The 8,038-nt window shown below is 45.2% G+C and overlaps 1 non-coding gene across 1 annotated transcript; it reads left to right on the top strand.

Annotated features, from left to right (window-relative positions):
• The first annotated feature begins 240 nt into the window (after positions 1 to 240).
• Positions 241 to 380, top strand: LOC132648134 (small nucleolar RNA SNORA48). The gene has a single exon (XR_009586518.1). It is a non-coding gene; the product is annotated as a small nucleolar RNA SNORA48 (small nucleolar RNA).
• Positions 381 to 8,038: the final 7,658 nt, after the last annotated feature.

The following is an 8,038-nucleotide window of genomic DNA, read 5'->3' as shown; positions in this document are numbered from 1 at the left end:
ATTGGGTGTCACAAAATGAAATACCAGTGAACTCAAGGTTGGGGATTTAACTCAGGGGTAGTAAACCTGTGTATCACTGTAGACCCTGGGTTCCATAGCAACACACACACACACACACACACACACACACACACACACACATCAACGAGTTCAAATTATTGTAGAAAGTAATAGTAATTGTTTAAAATTAAATGTAGAGATAAAAAGATTTTTTTTTTAAATTTTAAAACATTAGCGAATACCCCCTGGCAATGACAAAGAGACACCTTGTTGGTGTGGTTCTTATTTCAGTCAGGGGCAGAGCAGATGTCAGTCCTTTGTTCATCCTAGTTTGATGCCTGACTTGGTGGCCAATGCTGTCCTATGCCTAGGACTCATAAAAATCAAATCAGATTAAATCAAACCCAGGCATCACAGCCCAGGAAGAAGACAGAGACTTGCACACCGACATGCCACGCAACAGACCTGCCCTCCTGCGCACAGCACAGGTGGGCCATAGGCACCTGTTTGCCTCCACACCATGTAGAATGATGAAGGATTTCACCCAGGGGCCCCCTGGCCTTCAGCGTGGCTGGCCAGCATTGTACCAGGATGTGGTGCTCAGATGGGAGAGAGAGATACGTGGAACAGCTGGAGCACTATGAAGAGAGGTGGAACTGGGGACTCACGAGTGAAGAGGAGTAACCTAATGTGAGTGGCCAGCCCCTCCACCTGAGGCCATGGTGAGGTTCCAGCCTGAGCTGCAGCTGAGGACCACGTGTGAGTCAGTGGTTATGCCGCAGCAGGGGTTGATGTCAATATTCGTGGCTCATATTACCACTAGACCCCGTGGAGATGTCCACGGGGCTGTGCATAACTGGCCCTGCCCCCCACTGAATGCAGCATTCTGGAAAGCTGGCCCAATCTCCCATCACCGGGGAGAGTGAGCTTTGTGCCTCACCCAGGAAGCACAGTACAGCTAGTCCTGGTGGTGGGGTGTAGGTGAGCCAGCCCTGAGGGCATAAGTATGTAGAGATGACGCCTTCCTCCACTCCCACCCCCACTCCCACCCCTGCCTTGCTCCTCACTGCCTGCAGCAGTTGGGAGAACTGGCCCCGTGGTCATGAGTGCAAGAGATCTGGTCCTGGCCCTTGGCAAGCTGCAACACTCAGGAGACCAAGCATCTCACCTGGGCAGCACAGTTGGCCTGGCCCTGGTCAGGAGGCAGCAGGTAAGCCAGCACTGAGGGCAAGAGCATGGCAAGGCTGGCCCTGCCACTTGTCTATCATGAGATGACATGTGGGTGGGAGTAATGCCTTTTCCCTCCCCTCCTTGCCACCTGCAGTAGCTGGAAGAGCTGGCTCTGGGGTGATGAGAGCAGGAGAGCTACCTCTGCCCCCTCACTGGCTGTAGCACTCAGGAGAGCCAGTCCTGCACCTGGCCTGGGCCACACAGTGGAGCTCGTGCTGATGGCAGAGGTGAGCCAGTCCTGAGGGTGTGAGAGCAGGAGAGCCGCCCCAGCCCCTCACAGGCTGCAGCACTTGGGAGTCTGAGCAGCACAGTGGAGCTGGAGCTGCGAGTTCAGGTAAGCTGGCCCACAGGGCATGAGAACAGGAGAGCTGCTCCTGCCTCCTGCTGATGTCAGCACTATCTAGATAGTCCTGGTGGTGGTAGTACTGATAATGGAGAGCAGTGGGCCGACTACCTCAGCTACCACCCAGGTCTGAATAGACCTACCCCAAAATCTGTATTACCTGGGAATGGATGGGACATGTGAAAAGGCCAGTCCTGCTCTTCCAAAGTTGCAGGATCTCCATGACACAGGAAGGACAAAAACAGGATAGCTGAGAGGAGTTCCAATGAGGATCCAATATTGACGGTGTCACAGAAGCCAGAGATCTCAAAACAGACCAACAACTCATTGCAATGAACATTTGCAAGTGAAGATGTGTGGACAGAGGGATTCACTGTGTCACACTACAGCTTCCACAATAAACTGTTTTCTATGCTTTGTTTTGTTATTGTTTGTGTGTGTGTGTGTGTGTGTGTGTATGTGTGTGTGTGTGTGTATTTGGAGGGGGGAGGCTTACAAGAGCAAAGGGAGGATATAAGGGGATGAGAGATGAGTAGGACTAGGGTGCATGATGTGAAACTCATGAAGAATCAATCAAAAATAAAAACATAGTGAATCATTAGAACATTTAAATGGTCTGATATATAGGTATTTAGAATCCCCAAAGAGGAAAGAGCATGGAAAAAAAAAATGGTGGTTAAAATGTTCTAAATTTAGTACAAACTGTAAGCCATAGTTAAAATAATTTCAACAATATACAGGGGGACACAGGAAAACCCTACTAAGAAACATTAATTGTTCAAACTCAATGATAAAGAGAAAAACCATCAAAACAAAAAGAAAGCCTCAGAGGGAAAAGGACAAAGACAAAAAATGGCCCAAAGGTTTCTCCTGAAAAGCACATAAACCACGGAAAAAAATAGATCCACCAACCTGTAATTCTATAACAAAGATGCAGCCTCCAAAAACCATTCATTAGAGAAATACAAGTGATAACTACAACAAAGCCGCTATTAAGAATGGCTGAAAATGAAAAGACTGCTGTTACAAACAAGTCGAAAGTTTGGAGGGACTGGGGGCCGTATGTTGCTATTTGTCGTGCAGACCGTTGGTTGCAGTCACTTTAGTAGACATGTTGGGTTTGAACAAGAGCTGTGGTGTGCACTCCACTACGCTACCCACTCATTCTATTTCTCGAGTCTTACTCAACAGAAATAACATGTCCGTAAGGAGACACGACACAGTAATTAGAAGCTCACCTTTTAGTCACCAGAATTTGGGAACATATCTAAATGACCTTGATGGTCACATCAGGGAATGATCAAAAGAAATTGCAGTGTATTCATACATTAGAACAAAACGCCAGCAATAAAAAGGTGTGAACTATTGAATGCATACACTGCAGTATTTATGAACCTGAAAATAATTATACTTAGTGAAAGAGGCTACACAAAAAAATAATTCATAGTGTATAATTCAATTTTTTATTTTTTTATTTACTATTACAATTTATTCATTTTGCATCCCAGCTGTAGCACCCTCCCGCATCCCCTCCCAATCCCACCCTCCCTCCTTCTTCTCTTCCAATGCCCCTCTCCCAGTCAACTGATAAGGGAGGTCCTCCCTCCCTTCCATCTGACCCTAGCCTATCAGGTCTCATCAGGACTGGCTGCATTGTCTTCCTCTGTGGCCTGGAAAGGCTGCTCCCCACCCCCTCAGGAGGAAGTGATCAAGGAGCCAGCCACTGAGTTCATGTCAGAGACAGTCCATGTTCCCATTACTAGGGTACCCACTTAAAGACTGAGCTGCCACGGACTACATCTGTGCAGGGGTTCTATGTTATCTCCATGCATGGTCCTTGATTATCAGTCTCAAAAAAGGCCCCTGGGCCCAGATTTTTTTAGTTATGTTGCTATCCTTATGGAGCTCCTGCCCCCCCCCAGTTCTCTCCATCTCCCCCTTTTTTCATAAGATACCCTGCACTCTGCCCAAAGTTTGGCTATGAGTCTCAGCATCTGCTTTGATACCCTGCTGGGTAGAGTCTTTTGTAGCAGCTTTACTCGTAATATCCAGTATCTGGAAACAACCCAGATGTCCCTCAATGGAAAAATGGATACAGAAATTGTGGTACATTTACACAATGGAATACTACTCGGCAATTAAAAGCAAGGAAATCATGAAATTTGCAGACAAATGGTGGAAAATAGAAAAAGATCATCCTGAGTGAAATATCCCAGAAGTAGAAAGACACACATGGTATTCACTTACTTATAAGTGGATATTAGACCTATAATATAGGATAAACATACTATCTGTACACCTAAAGAAGCTAAGTAAGAAGAAGGACCCTGGGTAGGATGCTCAATCCTAATTTAGAAAAGCAAACAGGGTAGACATTGGAAGAAGAAGAAAACAGGGAACAGGACAGAGTATAATTCAATTTTATAAAATGCCAAAAACTCAACTAATTCATAGTGACCAGGATAGCTTTATATTGCTATGATGAAATAATTTAAAAAGACACTCTTAGAAAGAAAAACTTATTTAGCTCATGCTGTATTTTATTATGGAAATAAAGAGGAGAGCACATACTGAGAGTAGCTAGCACTTAGCCTAAGTGTCTAAGACAAATGGCTCTGAAGCAGCATCTCCCCCACTTGTGTCAAAAAGCGAGCAGCATGGTTACAGTGATCGTGTGACTCCAGCCTAATTAACAAAGCAGGAAAGCCTTCGAGTTCTTCAGTACATTACCAGTCATTATTGACAAATCACTTGCAAGACACACAGATCACGGTCTAGCGCAAAGTCAGAATGACACCTGTGACAATCTATCATAGCATAACCTCAGAAGTCTGTCTGTTCTAGCCCCTTTGTTCATAGGCAAATGAACAGGCACCAGTCACAGGATATCATGTATTGTCCTCATGCTGATATTTAATTGTGTTATGAAATTCAAGACCTTAATATAAAGCTCTCCATTTGGCTCAGTAGCTGTTGACTAATTCAAAATACAGCATGGCCACAGAGAGACTCAGCAAATAAATTATTGAAAAACTTCCTCAAAAGCCTTGTGTTCCTATTAGTTGGATACAGAAACTGAAAGAAAATTGGAAGGAACATCAATGAGGAGTAAAAAGGCTAAAGTGTGTAAATGGAATAACTGCTATCATTTTTCTTTGCCATTACCTTGACAATAAACAGTTTCTATGGAAGCTCCTGATTTATGGCCCTTTCAAGGCAGTCACCGCTGAACAAAGCCACATTGATTTCCCAAGATCCAAGGTGGAGCAGGTCAAGGCCACTAACAATTGCAGTTCACACTTCTATTGGTTGGTGTCTATGAATTAAACCTGACCCAGACCAAATTTATGAATGGGACCGGTCTTGGCCTACCTGTCTTATCGCCAACACATGGAAACTTTTACCTTACAGTAAGTCATGCACAGGAGGGCACCCTGCACTTCTGACCTATGCCTGTGCAAGCGCTCTGGGTAGAGGACCTTAAGACTCTCTTTGAAGATTATGCACCAATAAAGCACATTAATCTTTGATACAGCTGAACCTTCAACTGCTGAGAACAGAGCTATTGCAGTGAGACGAACAAAAGAACCACACAGAAAAGTTCAATGCATTTCTGCTTGGCTTTCCTGAAGTGAGTGTGGTATAAAAACTGGTTTTGGAGGATTTTCTCTTTCGTGGGACATTACAAGGCAAATATGCAAATAAAATGAGTATATCAGCGAAAAAGGCAGAGGTGTGCCATGAACATATATAAATACATGCATGAAAAAATAGAGAAAAAGGACGCTAAAAGGAGTGGGGGAAAAAATCATTATTTTAACAAATAGGTAGAAAAGCCTAACCAAATAGAAAGAATGGAAAAGAAATAACACAGAGTGGGGAACCAGAGAAGTTGATCTTAAGTGTATGGAAGTTGTGGGCCATTGTGAAGCTTTCTGGAGTAAGTGGCTAGAGTGTGTTTAAAAGGACGAGTCCCAGGTAGCACACAGGACAGCTGTAGCGTGTGTTACATCTGAAAATTGCCATGTGTTCTTTGAGCCCGCTGAGAAGCTGGTTCTGGAGTGAGATTGCCCCCACACACCCTCACTTCAGACCTAAGTATGTCTGTCCCAAGTTCACTTGTTTAGGGGTGGGCTTTCCCCACCCAGCTCTGTCGCAGAGAGGGACGAGAATGACAAGGAGATCACGAAATTTGCAGACAAATGGTGGGAACTAGAGAAAGATCGTCCTGGGTGAGGTATCCCAGAAGCAGAAAGACACGCATGGTATATACTCACTTATAAGTGGATATTAAATATATAATATAGAAAAATCATACTAAAATCTGTACACCTAAAGAAGCTAATCAGGAAGGAGGACCCTGGGTAAATTGCTCAATCCGCATTCAGAAAGGCAATCCAGGAGTAGAAGCCGTGGGCTCTTGCAAACACCCGGAAGGCAACCCACTGCCAAGGGATATTATTACTGTTTCTCCCACTGTGTAAAAGTGCCTGCAGTGGGGGAAAGAGGCTGGCAGCTCAACCCTGTGAAACTCACCGAGGGAGAGATAGCTCCACCAGATACCTCGGCTGACACCTCCACTTTCTCAGTTGGTTTCCGCTTGAGGTTTCCTGGTCCTGACTCAATCAACAATACTTCCCAGTCAATCTCTGCTGGATTTTTTGAGCGCCCAGTTTGACGTTTTGCCATCCATCCATCCCTTGCTATGTATTGGTTTGCGCTGCTGTATGCTTAGTAAACCAGCTCATTCAGAGCTCAATGTATGACTGCCATACATACCATACAGAACAACTATATGCATGAAGATAGGAAAGTGTGCCTTGCAGTCCATCTGGGGAGCTGTATTCAGTAAGTAAGCTGTGCTTACGACGGGAGCCAAGGTGAAACCCCAGGGCTTTCCAGAGGAAGAAAAACTTGAACTTGACCCTCTGTGTAGCTGCTGAGAAATGACATGTTATGCTTCTTAGAAAAGCCAGTACACCTGAGAAGGGTATGTAGGAATGAGGTGAGCGGGATGCAGGAAGAAAAAAGTGATGGGGACATCACAAGAGTTGGACTTATTGACATTTGGAAGGACAACAGGGTTAAAAAGCATACGGAAATACAGACTGTGTGCCTCAGGCAGCTGGCTTTCCTTACCTGATATATGGTCACCAGGAGAATGAAGAGGGGCAGATGGAGAACACCACTTTGATGATGCTCAATCTGAGGTGTCCGTGGACGATCTGCCTAGACAGAAAGCACCTGAGAGACGCATCAGAAATGTTTTTCACTGGTGACACCATGTCTCACACAGACTGAATCCCTCAGCTGGAATATTACAATGATGTGAATACATCTCTGCCGAAAACAAATGAAACCAGGAAAACACAGCAGGTGCACAGCACTCACGTTTCAGGGTCGTCTTCAGTCCCTCCTCGTTAGGGAGCTGCCATCAGCCCACACCTTTGTTGCTCCAGCAATAGCTTCTCTGACAGCCTGCTCCACGAGGCTGGACTACACTGTGAGATTTTTTTCCTAAGCTTTGAGTTTTGTTTTTTGTTTTGTTTTGTTTTGTTTTACCTGACTGCAGAACACTCAGAGCCTTTACGAGTGAACGGATTTCTTCAGCGTAGTGTCCCCATTTGCAAAACGATATTTCCAAAGACATCATTTAGTGAAAGAAATGCTGTTATGGTGGGACCCTGGGTAAGAGGCTCAATCCTCATTCAGAAAGGCAAATGGGATGGACATCAGAAGAGGAGAAAACAGGGAACAGGACAGGAGCCCACCACAAAGGATCTCTAAAAGACTCTAACCTGCAGGGTATCAACACAGATGCTGAAACTTATAGCCAAACTTTGGGCAGCGTGTAGGGACAGGAGAGATAGAAAGATCTAGAGGGGGCAGGAGTTCCACAAGGAGAGCAACAGAACCAAAAAATCTGAACACAGGGGTCTTTTCTGAGACTGATACTCCAAACAAGGACCATGCATGGAGACAACCTAGAACCCCTGCACAGATGTAGCCTGTGGCAGCTCAGTGTCCAAGCGGATTTCCTAGTAATGGGAACAGGGACTGTCTCTGACAGGAACTCAGTGGCTGGCTCTTTGATCACTTCCCCCTGAGGGGGGAGCCACCTCACCAGACCACAGAGGAAACAATGCTGCCAGTCCTGATGAGACCTGATAGGCTAGGGTCAGAGATAAGGAGAGGACCTCCCCTATCAGTGGATTTATGGAGGGCCATGGGAAGAGATGAGGGAGGGAGGGTAGGATTGGGAGGGGACAAGGGAGAGTGCTACAGGTGGGACACAAAGTGAATAAACTGTAATTAATAAAACAAAAAAGAAATTAAAAAAAAGAAATACTGTTGTCTGCTTTCCTCATGCCCAATATCACATAAATAATATATTAAGACCCTCCTCTTTTAGGCAAAGTGATAGCTGACTCCCTAGCCTTTTGCTGACTAAAGGTCCTAGGGTAT

Source organism: Meriones unguiculatus, chromosome 15 (assembly GCF_030254825.1).
Source record: "Meriones unguiculatus strain TT.TT164.6M chromosome 15, Bangor_MerUng_6.1, whole genome shotgun sequence".
NCBI classification, from domain to species: Eukaryota; Metazoa; Chordata; class Mammalia; order Rodentia; family Muridae; genus Meriones; species Meriones unguiculatus.
The sequence above is the reverse complement of the archived record's forward strand: the minus strand, read 5'-3'. Positions and strand labels throughout refer to the sequence as shown.